The 26,990-nt window shown below is 53.1% G+C and overlaps 2 long non-coding RNA genes across 3 annotated transcripts in view; one reads left to right on the forward strand and one right to left on the reverse strand.

Annotated features, from left to right (window-relative positions):
• Positions 1-22,978, forward strand: part of LOC138425894 (uncharacterized) — a 29,050-nt gene extending 6,072 nt beyond the window's left edge. The window contains exons 2-5 of one of the 2 annotated variants that reach the window (XR_011251440.1): positions 9,977-10,254; positions 10,828-10,965; positions 20,246-21,900; positions 22,050-22,978. This is a non-coding gene — a long non-coding RNA (uncharacterized lncRNA). Of the gene's footprint in view, positions 1-9,976; positions 10,255-10,827; positions 10,966-20,245; positions 21,901-22,049 lie in introns of those variants that run through there. The other variant, XR_011251441.1, reaches the window with a different exon arrangement.
• LOC138425897 (uncharacterized) lies at positions 13,460-17,701 on the reverse strand. Its single transcript, XR_011251444.1, has 2 exons — positions 17,050-17,701; positions 13,460-16,803 (listed from the first exon to the last, which is right to left on the reverse strand). It is a non-coding gene; the product is annotated as an uncharacterized lncRNA (long non-coding RNA).
• Positions 22,979-26,990: the final 4,012 nt, after the last annotated feature.

Genomic DNA, 26,990 nt, shown 5'->3' on the forward strand with positions numbered 1-26,990 from the left:
CAGGAAGATGACACAGTTCTGGGCAGACATCCACAGCGAGAGAGACCACTGCCCGCGACTTAGGTGGTTGCCTGCTGCTGTGTTGATAGAAGAAGGAAAACACAATCAAGGGGCAGGAACAAGGCAAAAAATTGCGGCCTTCAGAGCCACAGGCTGGAGTTCTACTGGCTTCCTTCTGGAATAATCCATACCCGTGTGTTAAGCCAGCCACTTCTGTTTTTCCTTCCATGTCTTTTTCAGAGTAAGTGCTTGGCTGATACAGGGAAGTAACAGCAGTGAGAGAATAGAACGGTTTCTCGGGCTTCGTGCTTTTGTAGAGCTCTGCGGTCTTCTTCCTGTGTTTAAAGCCAGTTCCAGTTTGGACGGAATCATGGCCTCTAGGGGCTGCCTGCGCCCCCAGCTGCTCAGGGCAGGTGTATTATACTTGAGTCCCAGGGGACTCCCGGGTGTGTGGGCCCCCAGGATTCTGTGCTCATGACGTCAGGGATGAGGGCCTGTGAATGGGGCAGCAGGGAAGGGTGGGTCCCGCATTGCTCATGTGCACGCCTTATTGTCCCTAGGACTCCACTCACAAAAGACAAGTTCAAAGGTAAAAGTGCTAAAGATTTCACGATGGTGACAGCAGCGCATGAAAGAAGGTGGGGGCCCCGGGAAGCTGCGCGACTGACGCCCCAAGAGGCCGCCCTGCTGGTCTGGGTGTGAACCCAGGGCCACTAAGGGCTCGGGGAACCGTGAGACAAGACGCCTGAGCCTGAGGACGGGAGAGCCCAGGGCTAGCAGGGACTGGCTCCTGATGACTTTTTAAAAACATGTTTTAGGTGAAGCAGCAGGTGGTAACTTAGTTCACTGACCAGGGATCAAACCCACACCCCCTGCACTGAAAGTGTGGAGTCTTAAACGCTGGACCACCAGGGAAGCCCGAGTCTGGCGATCTTGTTGTCAACATTCTCAAGTGCCCACAGTCCTCAGACTCACAGAAGTTTATGGCTGGAAAAATCCCACAGGAGTTTAAGCCTGGTCTAGCCCTACCCTGGAGGTCACTGAAACACAGCTACGAAATGTTCAAGGTCAGTGCTTAACGCAGACCTGGACGAGAAGTTCGGCTCTCCTGCCCCGTGCTCCCTGCACCCCTCCCCCACTCCCACCCCTCCCTGGCGGCTCACACTAATTTATCGCAGGTCCTGTTTCTATAGCCTCCGCTGATTGGTTTATTTTCATTGGACACTCTTTTCAGGATAAGGGTACATTATTTTCTCATATTTCTTTTTCCTATTCTCTCCGCTCCCCCAAAGCTGCTGAGTCTCCATCTGAGATCAGTTAATTAATAGGAATTCACTTCCAAGTGGCTTCTTCCGGGTGACAGATGTGCAGAGCCGGGTGTGGAAGGGAGGGCATCTGGCCATCTTCTTCCTGATATGTGTTACACATCAGCCTTGAGCTAATTTTGTCAGGCTCAGAAATGATCCTGAAAGTGATCCTGAAAACACTCAGCATTGCAGAAAGTCAGATTCAGAGCAAAGTCTTGCAGTTCTGTGAATATGCTCCAGGGAGCCCCAGGGGCTGCCTTCTGCTTGGCCATTAAGAGCAGGTGGGCTGGGGAACTGAGCAGACCTTCGTTCCCTCCCATGAGTTTTTTATTCAGCCGGGTCTCTGGGAAGGATTTCTCATGAGGAAAGGCTTCAACATTACAAAACGGTTTATCACGATGGATATGGTTCATCTAGAATATGATGAGATGGCTGGATCTGGACAGCCATATTGGGCCATGAGACAGAAGCTGTCTGGGAGGGGCAATGAAGCCGCAAATTAAGACAAACTCAAGCCCTGCTGATCATGGACCATCCAGGTTCATGGAGAGAAACTCAACGTCTAACTAAATATGGGGAAGTGGAGGATCGGCGGGAGAGGAGAGGGACCGTGACCTCTCCATACCAAGCTGCCCCAGCAGCTAGAGACAGAGCGGGGCTGGAAACCTGGTCTGCAGATGCCCCTGGGGTCGCCTCGTGGAGGGGACCTGGTATCTCTAAGAAGCGATGTGTGTGGCTTGGCTGAGAGGTGGAGCTGGAACCTGTTCTACGGTGGCTACTCACCTGGGAAGGAGGGGGGACAGGATCAACACGTACCTTGTGACACAGGGTGACAGACACGGAAGACATATCTGTGCCCTGGCCCCAAGCAGGCTCCCCCAGCGCCTCTCCTGGGGCAGGACCACCCTGCCTGCCTCTCCTCTGAGCCTCAGACAGCAGCAGGAGCAGCCGCAGCTCATCTCCGAGGTGAAGGCCTGGAGAGGGTAGGTGACTAGGGGCCACGTCTGAACCCACATCTCCCGAAACCCACACCCTGTGCTAAGACACTTCTTATTATGTTTAAGGCTCAGGAAGTCAGCAGCTGCCAGTGGCACATGAGCCCTCCAAATACTTGAAACCCAGTTAAAAAACAAACAAACAAAAATACTTGGAGTTTTCCCTGGTCTATTTGGAAGGTGGCAAGCCTCCCCAGGTGACGCTAAAGGTAAAGATCCCTCCTGCCAATGCAAGTAGATTTAACAGACGCGGGTTCGATCCCTGGGTCGGGAAGATCCCCTGGAGGAGGAAATGGCAACCTGTTCCAGAATTCTTGCCTGGAAAACTCCAAGGACAGAGGAGCCTGGTGGGCTCAGGAAGATCCCCTGGAGGAGGAAATGGCAGCCCACTCCAGTCTTCTTGCCTGGAGAATCCCCATGGACAGAGGAGCCTGGCGGGCTCAGGAAGATCTGGAGGAGGAAATGGCAACCTGCTCCAGAATTCTTGCCTGGAAAACTCCAAGGACAGAGGAGCCTGGTGGGCTATGGTCCACAGGGTGGCAAGCACGACTGAAGGTCGGAGCACACACACATGCCTGCACAGCTTCCCCTCTACGCCCGTTCTCCCGGGGACACGGCTTCACCAAGGGGATCTGGGTCCCGTTTCCCCGCCCAGAGGCTTCCGTGAGTCACCGCACGCAGCCCAGCCTGGCTGGAAACCACTGCTCATCCTGCCTCAGCCATGGGCGGGTCTGGCAGCAGCCCCCCTCCCCCTGCCCCGGGCGACTCCTGGGGCCTGTGAACCAGCAAGGGGCAGACAGCAGTGGTGTGTGTGCGGGGCGAAGCACACGTGAGGGGCCCGTCTTCTGCTGTGCAAGGAGTTTCCAGCTGTCTCTCAGGAGACGGCATGTCTCCATAGCATGCTGGCGACTTCGGGAGCTGGTTCAGTCCAGTTTGTTCTCCATGTTTGAGGCTTCTTCCTGCTGGACCCTGGCCAGCCTCCTGATCCTCTAAACATTCTTCGCAGACCCTGGGAGTCATCTGGATAAGTGGGAGGGATGTGGGTGCTGGCCAGGGAGGGATGATGGGAGGAAGGATGGGTGTGTGCAGACTCTCCTGGGATGTGTGGCGGTTGCCAGTCCCTCTGAACACTGGCCTTTTCAGCCGTCAGACCCACCCACTTTGTTCCCCGCTTTTAGGGGATTTTTTTTTTTTTTCCTGAACCACACAGCATGTGGAACCTTAGTTTCCCAACCAGGGATCGAACCTGCACCTCCTGCCTTGGAAGTGAGGAGCCTTAACCACTCAACCACCAGGAAATCCCTGGGATATTGTTAAAAGTTGGTGGTACTGATGGTCTGACGGGAATGTGGGCCTGGCTGTGGGGTCTGAATATTAAGGCTTGAACTTGAGGTTTGCTTTGCTAGTTCTAGAGGTAAACACGCTGTCCCTCAATTTAAAAAATTAAACCATAAATCTTTGTGAAGTCATTCGAACTTAAAGGAGAAGCTGAATGAATTATTCCAAGTGAGCACAAAAATGTACGAAGAAATTCAAACCACAGCCTCCTTTTTAATTTTTATCTAGTTACTAATTTACGATCATATTTCTCCCACTGGAAAGAGATTAGTTTTTGGACATTACTTCTAAAGAAGCTGCTTTCCTGAGGCAGCTCAATTTGAATATTCCCCACCCCCCACCCAGCTCCTCCTCGGCAAAGTGAAAGTGAAAGAAAGTGAAGTCACTCAGTCGTGTCCGACTCTTTGAGACCCCATGGACTGTAGCCTATCAGGTTCCACCATCCATGGGATTTTCCAAGAATACTGGAGTGGGTTGCCATTTCCTTCTCCAGGAGATCTTCCCCGACCCAGGGATTGAACCTGGGTCTCCCGCATGGTAGGCACTGTAGGCAGACGCTTTACTGTCTGAGCCACCAGGGCAATTCTCAGCCAAGTATTTCTGGGCAGATGAATGCCCAGGGGTGGGTGGCCCTGGACCCTGGGTAGCTGGAATGGCTGCAGGCTGGTCAGCAGAACTGGCCGCTGCCCGCCCCGCCCTGGGCCCTTCTTACAGGGGTGAACACCTGTGAATCCATCCCTGCTCCCCGGCCCTGGGCCGGGCTCTGGGACAACGGGGTTCATCCCCGGGGCGGGTGGGGCTCTGGTCTTCCTGGCTTTGCGATCTGAGTGGAGGGGTGGGGGTGTCCATTGTGAAAACAGTATTTTCTGATGCTTTCTGACCTGCAGGGCTTCCCGCCTGCGGGGTAAAGTGTTGAGAGGGGAGTGCAGGCGGTCTGCCCCCAGGGACGGGTGTCACTTCACAGTGTGCGTGTTCAGGGAGCCCCTCGCTGCTTGGGATGGCCATGATCGCGAGCACTGGGCCGGCAGATCACCAGGGCCTGCCGCGACTCAGGCCGTGCTGCACGCGGGAGGTTTGCCCTCCTTTGCTTGTGAAGAGCTGACACCTCTAGTCCCAGCCGTGTGCTTCTTTTACCTTGCCCGCCACTGATTCCTCTGTCTTGGAGCCGATTCAGGTCACAGGAGGCTTAGGGGCACCAGGAACCGGCCAGGCCGGACCTCTTGTGCAGGGGGGACATTCTCTCTCAAGAGCTTGGAGTTTCAGGAACAGCCGGTGAGGTGTTCAGGGTTTAGCGACCAGCCAGCGTCCGAGCTCCAGGAACAGCCTTCTTTAGCTCTTTAGGATTGGGGTTAAAGGTGCCAGGAAGCTGCTGCTCCCCAGACGGCCGCCAAGTGGACACCATCGAAAGACTCCGCCAACAGCCCAGAGGGTCCCACGGAACAGCCTCGGGACAGCTTTTAGAGGAGGACGGTGTCTTCTCCAACTGCTGGGCCTCCCCCCGCATGTCAGCCAGAACCCTTGAGCACTGCGGCACTGGAGGCCTGGGGCGAGGCTGGTGGCCATGGCAACGAGACAGAGAGGTCCCTGGGACTGAGACAGTGGTGAGTCCCGGGCCGTGGCGGTGAAGGTAGGCTGGCCGGCAGCGCAGAGTCACCTTCCTGCCGCGGAGGAAGCCCCTGAAAGCCCATCACAGACGCTGACTGGGGTCAGACTCCAAGCAGCGGGTGCAGCTGAAGCCGGGAGCTGCCAGACCCCAGCCTATAACGGACGCACCAGGCCCATCGAACGGTGAATCAGCAGGCGCAGTGCTGGTCACGTGCTGCCTGCCTGCAGAGGGCAGACCCTTGCTGAGATATTTACGTGGAAGATGCTCTCCAAAGACATGTGTCTGATGAGAGAGTGAGTGTTATCTTGCCCCACCTTAGGTCTCAGCCTGTGAATGAGAAAACAGAACCCACCCTGCGGGGAGGGGTGGCCTGTGCGTGAGAAGCCTGCTCCTCGGAGCCCTGGGCTTAGTGCAAAGCTAGAGTTCCAGTCCCAGCAACACCGTGACCCCTCACGTGACCTCTCCGTGCCCTGGTTCCTTCACCCATAAAATGGGAGCAGTGAGGCGGTCAGGGGCCCTCCAGCTCTGAATTTCCGTCTGACTGTGGAGGGGACGACCGAGGATGAGATGGCTGGATGGCATCACGGACTCGATGGACGTGAGTCTGAGTGAACTCCGGGAGATGGTGATGGACAGGGAGGCCTGGCGTGCTGCGGTTCATGGGGTCGCAAAGAGTCGGACATGACTGAGCGACGGAACTGAGCCGTGGAAGCAGAGTTAACAGACGGTGTGGGCCTTGTGTTAGTTCTGTGTTCATTTTCTCTGTCTCCTGAAGCCATTGGCTGGAGTCGAGGACAAGCTTTACACGTTGATGGCTTTCTGCTCTCCTTTTCCCCCCACCCCCTCCTTCTCTCCCATCTTTTCTGCCTTTTTCCTTTTTTTTGAAATTTAATTGTATTTTATATTGGTGGTTTCCCTGGTGGCTCAGATGGTAAAGCATCTGCCTGCAGTGCAGGAGACCTGGGTTCTATCCCTGCGTCAGGAAGATCCCCTGGAGAAGGAAATGGCAACCCACTCCAGTACTCTTGCCTGGGGAATCGCACGGACAGGGGAGCCTGGCGGGCTACAGTCCATGGGGTCGCACAGAGCTGGACACGACTGAGTCACTTCACTTTCAACTTTATATTAGATTAAATATAAATATTTACACTTTCAATTTCATATTAGAGCATTTGTTGTTGCTGTCCCGTGGTTCAGTCGTGTCCAGTGCTTTATGACCCCGTGGTCGCCAGGCCTCCCTGCTGTAACAGAGCTCGGTGACTGAGTGCTGTTCCAGGGGTACTGCAGAGGAGCACAGTTATGCATGTATCCGTTTCTTCCTTTCTTCCTAGCTCTTGCAAGTATCATCACCTGCAGAACTTGATGGGCATTTTGCTAAGGTAGACAGTCGTAAAAAGTCGCTGTGTCTCCTCACCTGCTGCGTGATCCCAACCCTCCTTCAGGCTAAGCTCCCCGGGCTCACTTCCCCATCCACTCTCCAAGCACAGGCGCCCATCTGAATTCCAAGCTGCTGGTCCCGTGCTTTTTTTTGTTCCAACCCTGACACTGAAGCATCTGAAATTGTTTATCTGAGGCACTGATTCTCAACCCTAGGAAATTAAAAAAAAAAAAAATCAGTGCCTGGAGATTCAGATGCAATTGACCTTCACTGGCATTTTTAATGTTCCCCAAATGATGCAAAAGTAGAATCGCTATGAAACGAAAGCGAAAGTGTCAGCCCCTCACTTTGTGACCCCATGGACTGGAGTCCTCCAAGCTCCTTGGTCAGAACGCTAGAGAAATGAGAGAATACTAGGAGAAACGGGTTGGCATTTCTTCCCGATCCAGGGATCAAACCTGCACCCCTGCGCAGAGGTCCAGACTCGGAAGGTTGGCCGTAATTGTAGAGATTCCTCAGCAGAGCAGGCATGCTCTTCCTCCCACACCAAACCACAGACGCATGTGAGCCTGGGGTGGAGCCCGAGGCAGCCAGGAGAAAGGCGTTTGAAGTCTTTTTTAAATGAAAAAAAACCTTACAATTTCATGTGAATCAATGGAATGTGTTTATTACAATAAAAAAAATAATCTCCTCCCCAAGTATCTGTGTACAGCTGCACCCTCAGGAAGGTGTCCTGGGACTGCTGGGGGACCTGGGAACACGCCCCACCCCACCCAAGGGCGCTGCCCCCGCTCCGGCTCCCACTGCGCCCGACCTGAAACCCCACCTCCTACACGGACCGTCCAGCTTCCCTCACGCTCACTCACTTCCGGTCTTGACCTGTTCCCGCCACTGTTCCTCTCTCACCATTAGCTGTCTCCTGCCTTTACTCTGGTCTCTGCCAAGTGTGGGTCCAAGGTCATGTGCTACAACTGTGCTCACGGTCAGCCCCATACCCAGGATCTCCCACCACACCTTCCTCTGTAGACCCCACCCCTCCACCCCGGGATGGACCCCCACCCCGGGATGGGCCCTCACCCTCCGGAATGGACCCCTCCCTCCAGGATGGACCCTACCTTCCAGGATGGACCCCTCCCTCCTAAAAGACCCCACCCTCCTGGATGGACCCCACCCTCTGGGTAGACCCCACCCTCCTGGGTAGACTCCACCCTCCTAGAAAGACCCCACCCTCCTGGATGGACCCCACCCTCCTGGGTAGACTCCACCCATAACGTCCAGCCCCACCGTCAGCTTTCTCCCTGCAGGCTTTTGGGCGGTGGTGTTTTGGAGTGAAAAGGATGCCAAAGGGTCCCCTCAGGTTCATGTCATCTAGCCGCTCCTGGGCTCTCCAGAGTCAGCACTAGTTTAACCCCCCGCTTCCTGCAAACTTGCCTGGTGTCCCACTGATCCAGGGGCCCTCGCTGCCCCCTGCTGTGGCACAGGGCCCTTCATCACCCCCTTTCCTGCACATTTGGTGTTTCCCTCATCAGAGGATTGTTCTGTGTTGTTCTTAGAACTGGGCTTACGGTCTTCAGCTCCCTACACCCTTCAGAACTTTACCTTCTCCCTCCAGCTCCCAGAGCAGACCCTCCTCCTTCTTTCCATGGAAGGTCTCATCTTCCCCGGCAACCCCCTCCTCTCTCCCTGTCTGGTTACACGGGGCACCTGCACGGCACCTTGGCAAGGTGTTTGCAAGCCCCTGATGGCTCAGACGGTGAAGAATCCGCCTGCAGTGCAGGGGACCCAGGTTCCATCCCTGGGTTGGGAAGATCCCCTGGAGAAGGAAATGGCAGCCCACTCCAATATTCTTGCCTGAAGAATCCCATGGACAGAGGAACCTGGCAGGCTACAGTCCACGGGGTCGCAAAGATTTGGACGTGACTGAGTGACGTCACTTTCTTTCTTTCTTTCTTGCAAGCCCCTGCTTGAGCCAGGCAGGGGAGATAGTGGTCAGAGAGCAGACGCCACCCGCTTCCTCTGGACCCAGCACGGCCTGGGATTTTCTTTCTCTGCCCAGCTGCTCTGATCCAAGCCTCTGCCCCTTGGGACCTCCTGCAAACACAGGGCCTGTCTCCTATGGATAACCACAGAGAACCCACAGAAATGGGGATCAATCGCTGCCTTGTGGCTCCGAGGATGGGAAGCTGCGGAGACCTGCAGGGGGCTGCTCTGCACAGACTGTGGTGGAGGTCCCTGGAGAAGACCCCCTGGGGCCAGGGAGCATCTGGGCCAAACGCCACCTCTGAACTCAGAACCCAGCATTCCTTCACTCCTGCCCACACCCACCGGCTTCATCAGCAAGTTTTGTTGGACTTAAAAAATAATTTATTGAGGCAGAACTCTTGTAACATCAGCTTCACTGGAGTAGCGGTTTCGGCTTTTAGCGCATTCACAATGGCGTGCAAACACCACCCCTGGCGAGGTCCAAAATGTTTTCATCACCCTAGAAGTTTCCCCGGTCTCCCTCCCAGCTCCAGCAACCACTGAGCTGATTTCTGTCCCTGCGGATTCATCTATCCTGGAAGTTTCCTATAAATGGACTCAGACCGTTTGTGACCTTTGTGACTGTTTGTTTTTTTTTTTTTTCCTTTAGCATCACATTTTCAAGGGTCATCCATAGCGTGGTGTGTATCAGTACATGCTTCACCCCTTTGCTCTCTTTAAAAGTTTTCCATTGTGGTCAAGTATGCATAACGTAAAGTTTACCATCAGATGTATTTTCAGCAGACAGTTCAGCGGTAAATATTAAATACACGCGCTTTGTGCAAGCCTCACCTCTGACGTGTCCAGAACGCTTCGTCTTTCTCAGCTGAATCTCCGTCTCCATCAAACACTATTTCCCACATCCCCCACCCCCACCCCGCTCCTGGCAACCCCTGCCGTGTGTGTCTCTGTGATTTCTACTTTAAGTGTCTCATGTGAATGGAATGAGAGGCAATTTCTTTTTTTTTTTTTTTAAATTAAAACAGTTTTTTGGCCGCTCCGGGTCTTTGCTTCTGCAGGCAGGTTTTCTCTGGCTATGGTGAGCAGGGGCCGCTCTCCAGGTGCGGAGCTGGGGCTTCTCGCGGTGGTGGCTTCTCTTGTCCTGGAGCAAGGGCTCCAGAGCGCCTGGGCTTCATTTGCTGTGGCTTGCGGGCTGCAGAGCACAGGCTCAGTGGTTGAGGTGTGCAGGCTTAGCTCCCCGACCTGGGATTGAACCCGTGTCCCGCGCATTGGCAGGTGGATTCTTCTCCACGGGACCACCAGGCAAGTCCTGAGAGACCCTTCTTAGAGTAAAAACAGGCTTTCATCAGTCCTCTCTCTCCTCACACAGCCCTGCAGCTCAGGACTCCCTGCGTTTTGTCTGCTGGCGAGGATCCGATGGGGCTTGTACAACAAAGGACAACACATGGGCTGGAGATTCCACGTCACTGGAGACTCACAGCCGATGCTGCTCGGGAACCAGAGGAAAACCTGGGAGGATGCAGTGCCTTCCTGTCTCCTCCAGAAAACCTTCATTTCTGGGCAGCACTTTCACTGTGACTGTTACCGAGTCCAAGCCTGTGCTGGTCGCTGAGCGACAGGTCAAAACATCAAGAGCCGAGTTGTGCGGTAAGGAAGAGTGATTTTATTTAAGGCAGTAGATAGAGACGGTGGTGGACTCATGTCCCAAAGAACCATCTGTCTGAGTTAGAATTCAAGCTTTTTGATACTCAAAGGGGAGGGAATAAAGTCAAACATTTCCTGGTTCTGTTCAGCTTCCAGAGGGAATGTGATAACTTCTTCCTTCCGGCAGTGTTTCACAAGTAGGCCTGGTCAGGTGGTTTCCTGTGAGCTAAACAAAGGTAGTTTAGCCTAATGCTCATTACGTGGAAGGCAGGGTCCCCAGGGATGAGCCATTATGTATAATTTAAGCTTAAAGGCAACGTCCCTTTAGTGATTAACTTGCAATCTTATCCCACCACTGACATCTCCAACCTCATGGGTCTACCAGATCGTATGGTTCCAGGAGTGGGGGTGTGTGTGTGTGTGTAAACCAAAGCTTGGACCTCATGCAGTTTTCACTCAGAGTTAATATCCTCTGTACCACCCAGTGTTTGGGCTGGAGCAGTATTTCTGGGTGTAGAACGTTTTGCCTTCAGGATCAAATGAGGCACCACCAACACTGTGTTTCCTTCTTTGTAGTAAGGGATGCAAGACGCAGAAGTTTGTATTTTACCTTGGAGGCCACATTCAGGCATTCTCTAGCCGCTGGACTCCTGAAGACATCAATGACACGTAAGCCCTGAATCTTCATGGGATCCATCTGCCATCCTCTCTAACGTATGTATTTCACCAAGGTGAACTTGTTATTTCTTCTGTCCAATCACCACGATGTCATTGTGTTCTGTAGGATGCTCAGGTGGTCCACATATCTTCAGGCCATTTTATGAAGAAGCTAGAAGTTCCTATAGCCATGGGCAAAGTGCTAACTGAATACTGGTTTCCATCCCACATAAATGCAAACTGTTTCTATTCCTCTTTCTTGATTGGAATTGAAAAGAAAGCATCTGCCAGGTCAATGATTGTTTGTCATGGACCGAATCCAACACAGTCCCTGAGAGCAGGGTGGCTGTTTGTTTTGTCTGTTGTAGATTGTAGTCATTCCCTCAGATCTATTCACCTTCTGTGGAGACCAGACCGGTACATTAAATGGAGACAGAATTGGTACAATGACTTTGCACCCCTGAGGTCTTTAATGGTGACACAAATTTCTGCCACCCCTCTCAGAATGCAATATTGTTTTTGATTTACTGCCTTGAAGGACCTGGATATTTTCAGAGGTTTCTGTTTGGTGTCCTCTGCTACGATAGGACTTATCCCAAAGATGAGGGTCCCGGTGTTGACGATAATCCAACCACTAAGTACAGCCATTACGATGGTAAGGAAGTGGTCACAGGTGTGTTGGTGGAAAAAGCAGGACCATCTAGAGCTGGACATGGAGCAGAACTCTATCTATCGCCAGGCCCCAGAGGCCCCCACTCTAAGAAGAGGGCCATGATGACACTCTGGATCTCCAGGGGTCAATGTCAATTTGGACCCAATAGTTCTTACATTATCTGGGTCTTCCCCTTTCCCCAGTGACTACTTACCTAGCATATGACCTTCCTGGGGGTGCTACTGATATGAGCTGAGTTGTGTTTACCCCCCAGAGAAGACAGGTTGAAGTCCCAACCCCTATACGTGTGGATGTGACCTTGTTTGGAAATAAGATTTTTTGCAGGTTTAACCACAGCAGGATGAGTTCAGTTCATGAAGGTGGACCCCAGTCCGATGTAACTGGAGCCATTATAAAAAGGGGCAGTTTGATAGAGAAGGGCCTGCCCAGAGGAAAGGGGGTGTGAAGACACATGGAGAGATCCACGTGAAGCTGGGGGACGGGGCTGATGTGTCTGCCAGAGCTTCCTGGAGAGGCACTGGAAGCCAGCAAGGCGCCAGGAGAGATGACCTGCAGGTCTGAGAGGGCGCCTGGCCCTGCCCACGCCCTGCTGTCAGGGAAGCCACACTGTGGCTTCCAGAACTGTAAGAGAATAAACTTCTCTTGTCATCGGTCAGCTACTTGGGGTGCTTTAGGAGGCTAATGCATCTCTGACCCCAGTGGGGCTGGCAGTGGCGTTGCAGAGCTCCACCGCTGCAGCCAGCGGGTTCCATATCTGAGGGCTTCCCAGGTGGCACTAGCGGTAAAGAATCCACTGCCAGCGCAGGAGATGCAAGAGACGCAGGTTCGATCCCTGGTCCAGGAAGATGCCCTGGAGGAGAAAACAGCAGCCCACCTGCGTACTCTTGCCTGGAAAATCCCATGGACAGAGGAGACTGGTGGGCTACAGTCCATGGGGTCGCAGAAGAGTCGGACACGACTGAGGAACTAAACAGCAACACAAGCCTCTAGGAGCTGAGAGAAGAGGTGGGAAGCTCCCGAGGGGCCCGAGAAAGGCTGCAGAGTCCTGGGCTGAGACCCAGCTGTGGCCTCATGGAGGGAGGAAGGCATCAGTGCAGGTCTAAGAGAGGCTCAGCCAGGTCGATGGGGAGTCGTAATGCCAAAGCCTTTCTCTCTCTCTCTTTTTTAAATTTTTTGGCTGTAGCTTGCAGCTTGTGGGATCTCCATTCCCTGACCAAGGATTGAATCTGGGCCACATCAGTGAAAGCCTGGAATCCTAACCACTAGGCAACCAGGAAACTCCTACCAAAGCCATTCTTTAGAGGAACCTACATGTCCCAGACATAAAGATGTCCCCTTTTTGAACACAAGACCCTCCATTGCTTTGTTTGTGAATCGAGGCTGATGGTGGTGCTAGTGGTAAAGAACCCGCCTGCCAATGCAGGAGACCTAAGAGACACGGGTTCTCTCCCTGGGTCGGGAAGATCCCCTGGAGAAGGGCATGGCAACCCACTCCAGGATTCTTGCCTGGAGAACCCCATGGACAGAGGAGCCTGGCAGGCCAAAGTCCACGGGGTTGCACAGAGTCAGACACCACTGAAGCGTCTTAGCACACAGTACCCAAGGATCAGATGAGGCAGTGCCTGAGCATGTAGCCCGCTGATGGGGGCAAGCCATGCCACCCCCTTCCCCTGCCCAATGCAGATGGCACGGAGTCACCAAAAAGTTTGTTTTTCCCCAGGAGGGACTGATTCAGCAGCTGAACTTGCTATACTGTCTCAATACAGTATAGCAAGTGGTCTCTGAAACAAAATCTAATTCCTAAGCAGGACCTAGGCACTGTCCGGCTCTCTGTCCCCAGAAAAGTCTTTGTTGAGACGCCTAAGACATTTCAAGGGCTTATGAATGGGTAGCTGTGTTTAATGAGTATATTCTGTAACTTCCAGGCATTCTGTTCAGATGGCATTATCCAAACAGTGCTGAGCAAAACTTCAGTTCATCGGGGGACACCGAGCACACCTCCTTGGGTTCTTTGCCAGATCTTGATTTAGGGAAGTTGAGGGCGGAGGCTCCATAACCATGGAGGAGAGAGGTGGCAGGACACGGGTGTGTGCGCAGGCGGAGAGTGGGCGGAGGCAGGAAGGGCCTGCTTCTCCGCTGGGGAGGGGAACGGGGAGGGCTGCACAGGGTCACAGGTCTGTGTCCCCGAGAGCAGATTAGGAAACACTGGGTTACGGTCTTCAACCCCAGAGGCTCCTGCCTTTAGGAGTGGAGTGAAGATGAAGGGAAGGGAACAATTTTTCTTCCGTCTGCTCTTGTCTCTGCGCTCTCCCACCTGATCAGACGGCACTTGTGCAGCTCTGGGTGGCATGGAGTGGGTGCGCCTCAGAGCAGCCTGTGCTGGCTTCACGCTGTGTGCGCACATGCACACCAGTCACACACGCACACACGCGCAAAAACGTGCACACAACTCACATGCACAGCTGCAAAACCACACACATGTACACTCAAGCACTCACACACATACATTCATACACAAACATGCACACACTCACACACACTCACACGCATGTGCAAAACACACACAACTCACGCACACATGCAAAACCACACACAGATGCACACTAAACACACAGGCACTTGCACACAAACATGCACACACAATCACACATGTACACATGTCAACACAACTTATATGCACACACAGTTGCACATGTATGCATGAAAAACCACACACGTGCACACTCAAACACTCATGTACACTCACACATAAACATACGCACGATGTTTTCAGCAGTTTCCTATAGCAGTGGCTGCAAGGAGGCAGGCAGTGTCTCCACGGTCAGTCAGGCTCCAGGCCGGGCCCTGCATGACTAGCTCACCAGCTGACACGCACACGTCTCACCATGATACCGTCTTCTCATTGTTTTAGGCAGACATTTTTTTCTCTTTGCCCAGAGGGTCCTCCCAGGCTGCACTCTCTTCCCTTCCTCCTTTTCCCTCGTAGCTTCCACATGTACATTTTCCTGTTTAACTCCTTGGCATCAAGGAGAAAGCCCTCTCATAATTTCCAGGCATACAGACTTGTCTGCAAGCCCTGAAAGATGCTGGTCCTTGCCTTTGGACCACCTGTGGGAACTCTCTGGTTCCAGCCTGGATTCCTCCTTCTGGAAGGATTTGTGTCCCAAATGCCTCTCTTTGGGTAGGCTGTAAGAGGTCACGATGGCTATCGTTTAGAGTTTGGGATTTCTGCATTTTCCTGATGCTTCTCCCTGCTTGCTCCCTGTGTGACGTCTGCACATCCTTGACTTTTGCTGATTATTTCGGGGAAGTGTCCTTTTGCATTTAAAGGGGTAATCGTTTCCCGTGTGTGTTGGGAGGGGAAAGGAAGATAGGCTAGGCTAGGACAGCAAATACTGGGGAAGAATACGGCCCTGTCCTGCTGGGAGAGGCATTTCTCTCAGTGCCTTGGATGAGGCAGCCTGGGAGGGGCTTTCTTCTTTCTGTGATTTCATTTTTTCTGGAAGTGTGGTTGATTTGCAGGGTTGTGCCTGTCTCTGCGGTGCGGCAGTGACTCGGCTGCGCGTGCTGACGTTCTTTGGTAGTCTTTTCCGCGATGGTTTATCACAGGATACTGCAGTGTGTCCCGTACTGTTTATCCATTGAATGTAGCCGTTTGCATTTGCAACATCAGCTTCCCAGCCCATCCCTTCCCCACCCCCTCCCCCTCGGGGAGCATAAATCTGTCCTTTACGTCTGTGAGTCTGTTTCTGCGCTGCTTTGGTGGAACAGGCCCGGGTGACTGTTTGGCTATGTGAATTAGAGAGGACTCCGCATCACAGGATGGGAAATCTGCAGTTAGTGGACAGTGAGGTCAATGGGAGCCGACCTGCCAGGAGTGCCCTATGTGGGCGGGACAAGGGCAGGGGGCTCCGGGGGTGGAGGGGCACCGGCGGCCAGACTGCACGGAGCAGACAGACGGGATCCCTTGCTGCTGAGGGGATCAGGAGTCAGGGAAGCGGGGGGAGCCCCCTGGAGTCAGGGAGAGGGAGGTCTGGAAGGTGGAGGGGTGCTGAGGGGGCAGGGAGGTCTCGAGGAAGAAGAGATTTCTTGTGGATGTGGAGGAGATGTGTTTCAGACACAAAGAGCTGAAAGTGCCCGTGGGAACATCCAGAATGTCCCTGAAACGTGGGTCAGCCCTTTAGGAGTGGGGTTTGTACCAAGGATGTGGGGACGGGCGTCACTTGCTTAGAGGTGACAGTCAAGACTGTAAGGAGAGATGAGACTCCTGAGGGCCTGTGATGCGTTAGGAAATTTAGATTGCTAAGCTCCATCCTGACACTTCCTTTTGTAGGCTAGATAGGCAGATGAAAGATAGTTGATTGATCGATGGATAGATAGACATGGTATCTCTTATGAGCTGTGTTTCTACTGAAATAAGACCTTATTGGCATTTTCTGGTTGTCTAAATATGTTCACAGAAAACTCACCACACTCATCAGGGGCTTAAACTCTTGGTCTGTAAGCACAGTACCAGTCTGGGGCTCCTGCTTCACTGCCCTCAGCTGCAAGGTGGGCCTGTCTAGTGGGGTGAGCCCTCCGCTCTCGATGTTTCCTGCTCTGCAGGGCCGTCTAGAGGCTGCGTCCACACTCGGTCACGGAGGACGCTTGCACGGGTCCCATCTCAGCGGCGGTGCTCCCGGCTCCCACTGGGTTCCCCTAAAGCCTGGGGAGGACTCCTGCAGGGCCCCTTCCAGCACTCACACAGGACCCTCTGGAAATAAGGGCCAGTGTGACGGGGTGCGGCACGGGAGGGATGCCCCATCTCTCAGGCCAGTGGTTCTGAGATGCCCTCAGGGGGGTGTGCTCCAGCCCAGCAGGATCTCTTTCCAGGCAGTGGTCTTGGTAGCCAGTCTGGTAACACATCCTTGTGTTGACTTGTCCTCCTTCGATCACTCTTGCTCCCCGGACCTTCTTCCCAGATACACTGCTGCACGTACACGTGACACTCAGCTTTCAGGGAAACGCAAGCTGGGGCCGATGGGGTCTTCTAACCTGCTGGACCGGACCCCTGGGGCTTCACCTTTCCTACCGCAGACAGGAATGAGATGGGATGGGGTGATGGGGTGCTGTGGTGTGGTGGGGAGGACTGCTGTTTCCAGAAGCAGAGGGGAAATAAACTGCACACACCAGGAACAGGGAAGAGAGACTGAGCGGGCTGTTTTCTCTCTCTGTATATACACCTGTGGGAATATAGGACACTGTTTACTGAATGGTCAAGCTGGAGGGTCACCCATAATCCTGCCTTAGTGGTACTGAGCGATCCCTCTGTGTTCCACCACCAGAGGGTACAAAGCGGTCTTGTTTTGCAAATTCTTAGCCCTACAGACACACTGACCGCTCTCATTACGGGGACGGGAAACCAAGGCAAAGGGATTCCCCGAGCTCCCAGGGCCGTGACCGGCAGTCGGCGCTGAGTTTCAGATTACCTTTCGGGCTTCCTGCCTGCTGCAGCCAAGCCCCACCTTTGACTGGAACCGAGTCTCAGCAGGGAAGGAGGTTTGTGAGGTTCCTGGAAGGCAGAGGTTGGTTTTGGCACGTCCTGTGCCGGGGCGCTCGCCTGGCGTGGCCGGGAGGATGCTGCGGGAGGCGAGCCTGGGAACGGGAGGGGCGCGCTGTTCTGAGCGGCCGGCTTGGGATCAGCTGCGTCATCACTGCCGTCTGCCCGTGACTGGACTTGCCGTCGCCGGGGAACCGTCTGACTCCAGCCGCGGCTGCCAAGGACAGGGCAGATCTCATCTCTCTGCAGACTTGAGTCATGCTGGCATGTTCCGTCACTCAGTCCTGACCCCGTGGACTGCAGCCCGCCGGGCTCCTCTGTGCACGGGATTCTCCAGGCAAGAATCCTGGAGTGGGTTGCCATGCCCTCCTCCAGGGGATCTTCCCGACCCAGGGATCAAACCTGCAGTTCTTAACGAATCCCGCATGGGTAGGCGGGGTCTTTACCACTGAGCCACCTGCGAAGCTAAACCTACTTATTTAGCCTCCATTTCCTTTTTGTGCGTGTAGAAGAGTGATACATGGTTTAAAGCTTTTCTGTGTTCAAATAGGTCCAAGAGTTCTTTTAACAAGTTTAAAATAAACATTCCAAGTGCTGAGTCAGCACTGTGCCACACGCAATGAGCCGTCAGCATTTTCTCGTGCGTGGTGCTTCATTTAAATATCTTAGGCTGGTGGAGACTCACAGTCCGTGAAATATGGCAGCATTTATGTTTTCTGTTTCAATTGTTATCAATCTGTTTCTAATCTATTCATGGAAAAACATGTGAGCCATCTTGCCATGAAACTATTTTCAAAATCTCATGGAAGCCTACCAAGTTTTTGTAATTTAGCTATGGAACTTTCTTGCTTTTGAGAGAAGAGGTTCTGATACCGTAAGGCTATGTTTCTGAGTGTATTTTTAGTTCAATTTTGTTAATTCCGGCTTTTGTCTTAAATAAATAAATAAAAAAATATAAATAGATTTATATTTATATATTTATATTTATAAATATATAAATAGATGACATTAACAAATAAAATACATGTAGAGAAAAATTAAAATGTTTGTATTATAAAACATGCACTTTGAAGAATGAACAGTCATTTGTGCAAAGTCGATGTGGCTTCGATAAAAAGGTTTCAGTTCAAAGAGCCTGGCCTGTCTGTTCCTGCACTGACTGACCGGTAGTTAGAGATACGTGTGTCCTTGAGTGCCTTTGGGTTTGTTCACTAATATAGTTAAATAGAAAAAAACACTAAACTTACCATGGGTGCAGCAGGTGTATTTATTCGCACTATCTTTACTTTTAGAAAAACACTATGATATCATGAAAATATTTCAACTTTAAATGACTTCCCGCAGGCCCCGAGTTCCATGCGGGACACACAGAGAAATCAATCTATTCTGGCCTGAAGGACGATGGACTTTGGTTTTGTCCCACGTGGAGAAACAACAAACGCCTCCCAGAAAACAGACCCTTCTTTCTGCCGTGCTCCATTCTCTCAGTTCTGGCACTGCCCCATGGGCGCTGGGTCTAGGCTGATGGAAATTTCCAGGCCGGGAGGAGACGGAATTTCCAAGGAAGCAAAATGCAGGCTCCCCTAGTTGTGCACACCTGCCGCCCAAACTAAAACAAGCCCCCGACTTCGGATCTGGAGGCGTGTTGGCCTTTTGAACAAACAACCGCTCCTCCTCCTCCGCCCCCAATTCTGAAGCTGAGGCCTCAGGGTCCACCCCCTCGCCCACCGTCGGGGAGCCCAGGTCCTCCCTCCTAAGTGCATGCTCCTCCCTGCGGAGTTTGCACCCACCTTTCAGCCTTGAGGGGAGAAGGGCTTCGCTCTGGTCAGGGGGCTCCAAGTGGGAGAGCCTCCAGATGGTGCCCCATTGTCCTCGAGGCAGATCCGAAGTCCTAAGTGGCTTCCAGGATTCTTCCTCATCTCCCTGGGCATCTGTGTACCTTCCCCACTTCAGCGTCCTCTGCATTCCCTGACCTCTCTTGTCAATTCTCCCCCAACTCTGATCTTGGTCTGGTCCCTGGAAACTTGTCAGGCTTTACCCGACCTTTGGAATCCACACGAGGCCTAGAAAGGGTTTGATCTTCTTTAGGGAGTCCTACACACACGCAGTCCAAGACCCCTTGTCTTGATTGGGAAACCCATTTCAAACCAGCTTTCAGAACCACATTCAGTGCATAGGAAGCGGCAAGCGGGGGCTCACAAGTTCCGTCACATGAGTCCAGCTGCACTAGGAGGTCTGGGCCTGGCAGCGGCCCCTGGTCCCGGGAGACCGCTCTTCAGAGCTTTGGCAGTGTGGACAGGGCAAGCCGACCCATTTGCTGCCCACCCCGTTTGTCACAGGAAGGCATCTGGACTCGACCTAGGTGAAGGCTGAACTCTACACGGTGAGCTCTACATGCTAAGCTTCTCTGCGGATGCCGGGCGGGAAAAAGCAGGCCCTGCCACACCTCAGGTTCTCCTCCAAGGGACAGGCCCCTGCCCGGGCTGGCAGGTGGAACACGGTGTTTATCAGCGGGGCTTCTTCTTGCGAGGCTCCCATGAGGGGCCACCTTCTTCCTAACCTCACGGCACACCTGCCCTTCCTGGCGGTTCCAGTACGTGCAGAGCCTGGGCTTGGCCTCAAGGTGTCTGGTCCCGCAAGCAAACATTTCTATCAGGCAGGAGGTGACTTGACTCTGGCCACAGAGCAGGGCAGGCCTGCTTAGGTCAGCCCTGGATGGTGGCAGGAGTCAGGGGCACTGCAGTGGGCAGAACCCCGGGGGGCTGACCCCCAGGTGGTCCCTCCAGACGCACACCCATGCGGACGGAAAAGGGAGCCCTGCAGGCACCGTGGAGGAGGCAGGGAGTCAGCTCAGAGCAGAGCTGGGGGTGTGTGAAGGAGCAGGGGCCCTCTGTGCCTCAGTGTTCGGGTGTGTGTGTGTGTGTGTGTGTGGACCTGCGCAGAGTCTGTAGAATTGTGCACGCATGGGATGAGCCCCAGGGCTGGATCAGCACCTGCTGGTGAGCTTGCTTTGCTTGGTGACCACTTCCCGGGTTGCCTCGGCCTGTGGCGCCCAGCTTACTGAGCACGTGTTCTAGCTCAGGCACCGTCCTAAGAACTTATCTGTCTTCTCGTTCCACTCACAGCAGCCCCTGCGGTAAATACTTTCACCCCCATGCAGCACACGTGGAACTGTGTTCTGCTCCATCTGCCCTCTCCGGCTGGAAATCTTCACCTGGCAGCCACCGGATCAGGTCTGGACTCCTTAAGCGGCTTTCCCAATCCGCCCAGAACCCTTCGCTGTCTGAGCAGCCGGCCTAGGTCTGTAGCTAGAGAGGTGGCGATGATGCCGATTCAATGATCACCTCTCGGGAAAGACCGCTGGACCCGTGTTTGCATGAGGACAGCACGCGGGCGTTGCTGCTGGGAAAGCACATGGCGTGAATGACTCAGCTCCGTGACCTCAACACAACAGCCGCCTGGCTTCTTGTGATTTCCTGCAGAATCCTCCAGCTGCTCGGCCTTCCCGGGGCTGGGATCAGTCTGGCAGTCTGCGGAGCCTGCCTGCCTTGGACCCCTTCTGATAAGACGGTGGGGCTTCAGGGAGAGGCCTGCGCCCACCCGGCTTCCCACGACGTGCCAGCCTCTTGGTGCTGGGAAAGTACTTACTGAGGGTCTGGCTAGAGCTAAGAGAGCTTGTGAGGCACAAACAGTCTTTATCTGCAGGATGAGGTTAGTTTCTGTTTGGGCCTGATGTTTTTGTAAGAAGGAAATCGCTTTCATAAGAATCAGATTAGGTCCAGGAAGCATCCACCGGCAATGAACAAGCTGATAGGGGCAGAGTGGCAGGGTTTTCTCATTGGTCACGACTGCCACCTCCTGGCCACGTTTGTGAACTGCAGAGTGTGGACTTCCTGCATGCGTGCCAAGTCCTCCAGTCCAACTCTTGGCGACCTCATGGACCGTAGCCTGCCAGGCTCCTCTGTCCACGGGATTCTCCAGGCAAGAATACTGGAGTGGATTTCCATGCCCTCCTCCAGGAGATTTTCCGGACCCAGCGATCAAACTCAGGTCTCCTGCATCTCCTGCATTGCAGGCAGATTCTTTACCACCAAAGCCGTCAGGGGAAGACCTAATTTGTTACGTGGAAAGAGGTAATTCACACAGTCCTCTAGCTGATGCTCCCCTCAGAGAAGTTGTACGACTTGCAGGAAAGGGCTGTCTTAGTGTTACTGATGTACTCAGGCTGGGGCAGCTTGCAAGAAGCATGACCTCCCTGCAAATGCAGTGAAGGATTTTGGAACACAACAGCTGGGGACCTCGAACGATTGTACTCCCTGCAGTCAGAAGTCTGAGAGGCACATTCGCAAGCTGCTGCAGACACACCAGATCAAAGATCACTTTCTTCGTCCTCCCTGGAAGCTTTGATGGCCTTGTGTTGGGCTCTGGTCAGTGTGGCATCTGTGTAAGCTGTATATACAGCTTTCAGGAAGAGTCCTTAAGAGAGGGCTTATTCCTTCCCTGCCCTTTCACCTCTTTTGCTGGCTGGAATGTGATGAGATGACTGGATCTGCACAGCATTTTGGTCCACGAGACAGAAGCCATCTGAGGAGGGTGATAAAGCCTCAAAATAAGACAAACTCAAGCCCTGCTAATCACAGACTGCCTGGGTTCTCCGAGGAGAGAATTGAACTTCTAACTTGTGTAAATCACGACTTGATTTTCTGTTCCTTGAAATGGAACTTAATCCTCCTACATTTCATAGGCTCTTTTCAATTAGTGAAGTCTGAAGGTTAAAGAGGTAAATATTTCCCAGAGGGTAAACCATGGCACAAAGAAAGGTGTAATTACCCAAGATTACTGCTGGGAGGTGATCTTTGTTCCATCTGTTGAGGGTGGGGACAGGTCTCCCCTTCTGTTGCTAAGAAGTCATCTCTCTTGGTTCTCAAGGACACGAGAAGGAAGCCACAGATGCCCAGCCCGGAGAAGTCTTTGAAAACAGCACGTGAGAAAGCAGCTACCCTCACCCCCAACTGTGTGCCCGGCTAAGAACACTGGCCCCAGAGGCTGACAGAGTTTGCTCAATGAGGGGACCAAAAGGAAACCAGCTTGATTTCAATCATCTGTCAAAACTGTTGGAAATGAACTTTCTCTCAGCTAATTCTTTTTGAAGCTTTCAAAGCCTAAGAACATAGTAAAGGCCACCCTTTTTCGTGTTTTTCATCTGTTTTTTTGGCTATGGCACAAGGAGGTAGCTTTTGGAAGTATACGGCTGTCCTCTCTGATGACTTTCAAAACAGGGATTTGCTCATCAAAACTTCTTTTTGGCTATATCATCCATAGCATCTTTAACCTTTACATGCATTTTTGATATGTGACTTCTAAGACTTAGCAAATCCCGTCCTTACTAAGTGTTCCACAGGTCAGGGGGCAGTGGAGACGAGTGGTAAGTACAGTCTCTTAATCTCTGAGACTGTCTCCTCACTTGCACCATGGGCTTAACAACAGTCTCTAGCTTGTGGGACTGCTGTGAAGATTAAGCTTGATATGCATGAAAAGTCTCAGAGGCTCAGTAGAGTCCTGGGCAAGCAGCAGGGACATCGTCTCCCCTATTATCACTATTACTGCCCGCCACCCGTCCTGTGCTGTCCAGGGCGGCAGTCACCGGCCACCTGCAGCCACTAGGCAACCGAGCGAGATGAGGCCAGTCCACAGTGAAGTATGCTGACAGTGGAGAGTGCAGACTGGATCGCGATGTCTTAGTATGAAAACAAGAATCTCAGATGTGATCCAGATAATTTTTTGAAACTATTGATTGCATGTTGAAATGATGACGTTTTGGCCATATTGTGTCAAACAAAACATATTATTGAAATTAATTTTACCGGTTTCTCTTTTCCTTTTTAATTTTGTTTGCTTATTTGTGATTGGCTACGGTGAGTGGGTCTTGGCTGCTGCGTGCCCTTTCTCTGGCTGCGGTGAGTGGGGTCGCGGTGCTCGGCTTCTCTCGCCACAGACGCGGGCTCTCGGGCATGTGGGCTCAGTGGTTACAGCCCCTGGGCTCTCCCAGGCTCAACAACTGTGCTCGGGCTAGGGAGCTCTGAGACGCGTGGAATCTTCCCAGATGAGGGGCTGAACCCATCTTCTGCTTTGGCAGGCGGATTCTTTCCCCCCGGGGAAGCCCTCTTCTCCGTCTTGTGAAATACGGCTTCTAGAAAATCTAAATAGCATGGATGGCTTCCACGTCAGATTTCCCCAGGATGGTGTGGGTGTAGGCAGACAGTTGGGGCAGGGTGGAGAAAGTGAGCTGGGAAATGGTGGTCCACATGGTCAGTACTGGTGGTGATTCAGACAAAGGGGGCAGAGGCGCAGAGGGGGATGTCTAATCCCAGGGCACTGTGGACTCTGGCGTCGTTTAATTCCACAGATGACTTTGGGGGTTAAAGGGCGGTCCTCACAGGGACCAGCTCTCTGCCCCGTGAGTCTGAAGACAAGCTGAAAATCGGTGGGCTCAGATAAGGGGGTGTCTGGAGAGGGCACACTGGGATCCCCCAGGGGAGACCAAGCCCCAGGGTGGAGCATATTTTTGACAGGAAACCACACAGCGGGTGGTTATCAAGGACGTCAACCAAGAGGGTGGCAGTGGAGGGGTACGAAGCCCACTCTGGGGTCGCTGCTGCTACGGATACAATTCAACCCCACAGGTGGCGGTCAACATTCACTCAGGGCCAGGCCCTCTGTTAGAAACCAGATGGAACATAGAGCCTGCCTGCAGGGTGGTCCCAGTGAAGTGAGGAAGACAGAGCAAACAGGTGATCATGGCCCAGAGGGTGATCGTGGCCCAGAGGGTGATCGTGGCCCAGAGGGATCAGTGCCGTGATAGGAGGGGAGGGCGGAGAAGGCAATGGCACCCCACTCCAGTACTCTTGCCTGGAGAATCCCATGGGTGGAGGAGCCTGGTGGGCTGCAGTCCATGGGGTCACTAAGAGTCGGACATGACTGAGCGACTTCACTTTCACTTTTCATGTTCACGCATTGGAGAAGGAAATGGCAACCCACTCCAGTGTTCTTGCCTGGAGAATCCCAGGGACGGGGGAGCCTGGGGGGCTGCCATCTATGCGGTTGCACAGAGTTGGACACGACTGAAAGGACTTAGCAGCAGCAGCAGCAGAGAGAAGAGGACACGATTTCTCTGAGTGGTTAGCTAATAACTCATAAATATTGTCTAGTAGGTAGGATATTGTCCCCTACGCAGTTCACTCTTGTCCTATACATAGTAAAGATCTAACATGTTGTAATGCATTGTAAAAAGAGGCTTGCTCCTTGGAAGGAAAGCTCTGACAAACCTAGACAGCGAATTAAAAAGCAGAGACATCACTTTGCCAGCAAAGGTCCATATAGTCAAAGCTGTGGTTTTTCCACTAGTTATGCACAGATGTGAGCGTTGGACCATAAAGAGGGCTGAGCAACAAAGAATTGATGCTTTTGAACTGTGGTGTTGGAGAAGATGCTTGAGAGTCCCTTGGACTGCAAGGAGATCAAACCAGTCAGTCTTAAAGGAAATCAGTCCTGAATATTCACTGGCGAACCGAAGCTGAAACAATACTTTGGCCACCTGATACAAAGGGCGAACTTGTTGGAAAAGAACCTGATGCTGGGAAAGATTGAGGGCAGGAGGAGAAGGGGGCGACAGAGGATGAGGTGGTTGGATAGCATCACCAACTCGATGGACATGAGTCTGAGTGAGCTCCGGGAGATGGTGAAGGACAGGGAAGCCAGACATGCTGCAGTCCATGGGTTGGCAAAGAATTGGACACAACTTAGTGACGGAACAACGACAATGTTGTGAATTACCCTGGGTTTGGAGTTTCTTCTGCTATACACCCCACCACAAGTTTCCTCCTGGAGTAAGGTGAACAGAGGGGCTGTAGGGATTGGGGATGTGTGTGGTCCAGGCCGTAAACAGACGCGAGTCCAGTGTTCTTGTTGGGAGGGGCTGAGGGAGGGAGTCCAGGGTGAGAGCAGAGCATCCTTCCTGTCATCAGGGAGACGGAAAAACAACAGAACGGGGCTAGCGCTGAGGTTCCAGGGAGGTCCAAATGGACCCCCATGTGTCTGCAGGGAAACTGAAGGAGCTGAGAAGGGAGCACATGGGGAGGAAATGGGATTCCAGTCCTGGGGGAGGGGCTCTCCGGAAGGGAACCCCACCCACCAGCAAAGCTGGACCGTCTCAGGCATACGTTTGTGGGTTCCAGTGAAGACGTTCTGACGACGAGAGCTGAATTAAACGTCACTGATGGAGCCCTCGACTTGCATGTGAAGGGATCTCTGCAGACTCTCCTCCCGCCCCCCCGCCCGCTGGTTATTTCTGGGGCCTCTGTCAGCAGAGGCACACTTCTTCCCTGTCTCATTCTCAGGCGCCTCCCCCGGGCCCAGACCCAGGCTCTTGGGGTGCAAGAAGGCTGAGCATCGCTGGCCTCGAGTGTCCTGGGGGCATGTGGCGCCATGCCCAGGCCTGGCTCTCCCCACCCTGCTTGGTGCTCGGCCCCCTAGTTCGTGGAGATGCCGTGCGGTATTCTACCCTCCAATGCCTGTACCCTGTTATTGTGTGGACCCCACAACATGGCACAGGGGGCCTGGAGGCCCTGGAGACCCTGAGTACCTGGCGTGTCAGCTACTAGCCAGACTCCCGCGGGCGTTCTCTCCCCCTGAGGCCCGATGCACGTCTGCAGGGCTGGGTGGGGGCGTGGGGCCCCAGGCCCCTTCCCCTCTGCCTCTGTCCTCGGAAGCTCGCCCACAAGGCAGAGCCCACACCACGACTTCCACCCCGAAATATCCAGAAGAGACAACGCGGTGCCCTTTGCTTCAGGGAGGATACGCTTCCTTCCACAGCTGTGCTGAGTCTCAGGTTCTGATTTTTAGGGCGGTTTCTCCAGCATCTGGGAGCCAGCTCCCTGAGTGGGGGAGGTGTGACTCCCTCCCAGGGGTGACCTTAGGGGCTCTTCTCCAAGTCCAGGGTTCTACAGCCTGAGCGTGACTGTGAAATATTGAAGTCAAAACACGGAAAAAATTGAACAGTGAGATCCAATTAAAAAATTGAACAAGAAGCAAACAGCTGCAGACAGACAGCCCTCAGGGTATGTGAAAGGGAAGGGAAAAAACGCAATTCAGACAAACAAATAGTCTGGTACCTTTGGAGGCAACAAAGGGAAAATCCAGCGCAATGATGAAAACCTGTGGACAGGGAACGAGGCAAGAGGGGAAGCACCTTTCTCTGTTAAAGACAGCAGACCAGATGTGAGTCGCCCAGGGTGGTGGAGAGGGCCGGCACCGAGAGGGCAGACGTGGACGGGTGACCACGGGTGGTTTACTCCTTCACTTATTATTTTTTTTTAATCAAATATATTGACATACAACAATGTGTATGTTGAAGATGTACAAGGTATTAAATAATACAGCCATATATTGTAACGATTGCTGTCAAAGCGACAATTACTGCTTCTATCGCATTGTGTAACTCTTCTTTCTTTTTGGTGGTTGGGATAATTCATTTTCAATAGGGGAGTTTCATCGTTAAGCCGTCTTTCAGTTTCTTCCATTTCATGACCAAAAAGGAGGTGAGAAAAGGAAAAATAGAAAGCAGGTGTGAGGTCTGAATGTTTGCATCCCTCAAAACCTCAGAGGTTGAAACAGACCCCACCCCTGTGATGGTGTTGCCAGGTGAGGGCTCTGGAGAACGGTGGGGTCAAGAGGCTGGACTCTCCTTGGGTGGGTGTGGAGCGCTTATCAAAGAGGCCACAGGGAGCCCCCTCCCCACTTCCAGCACTCAGCACGCAGTGGGAAGACAGCTATCGGCCTAGAACCAGGAGCCAGGAGGGCTGTCCCCAGACA

Source organism: Ovis canadensis, chromosome 20 (genome assembly GCF_042477335.2).
Source record: "Ovis canadensis isolate MfBH-ARS-UI-01 breed Bighorn chromosome 20, ARS-UI_OviCan_v2, whole genome shotgun sequence".
Taxonomy (NCBI): Eukaryota; Metazoa; Chordata; class Mammalia; order Artiodactyla; family Bovidae; genus Ovis; species Ovis canadensis.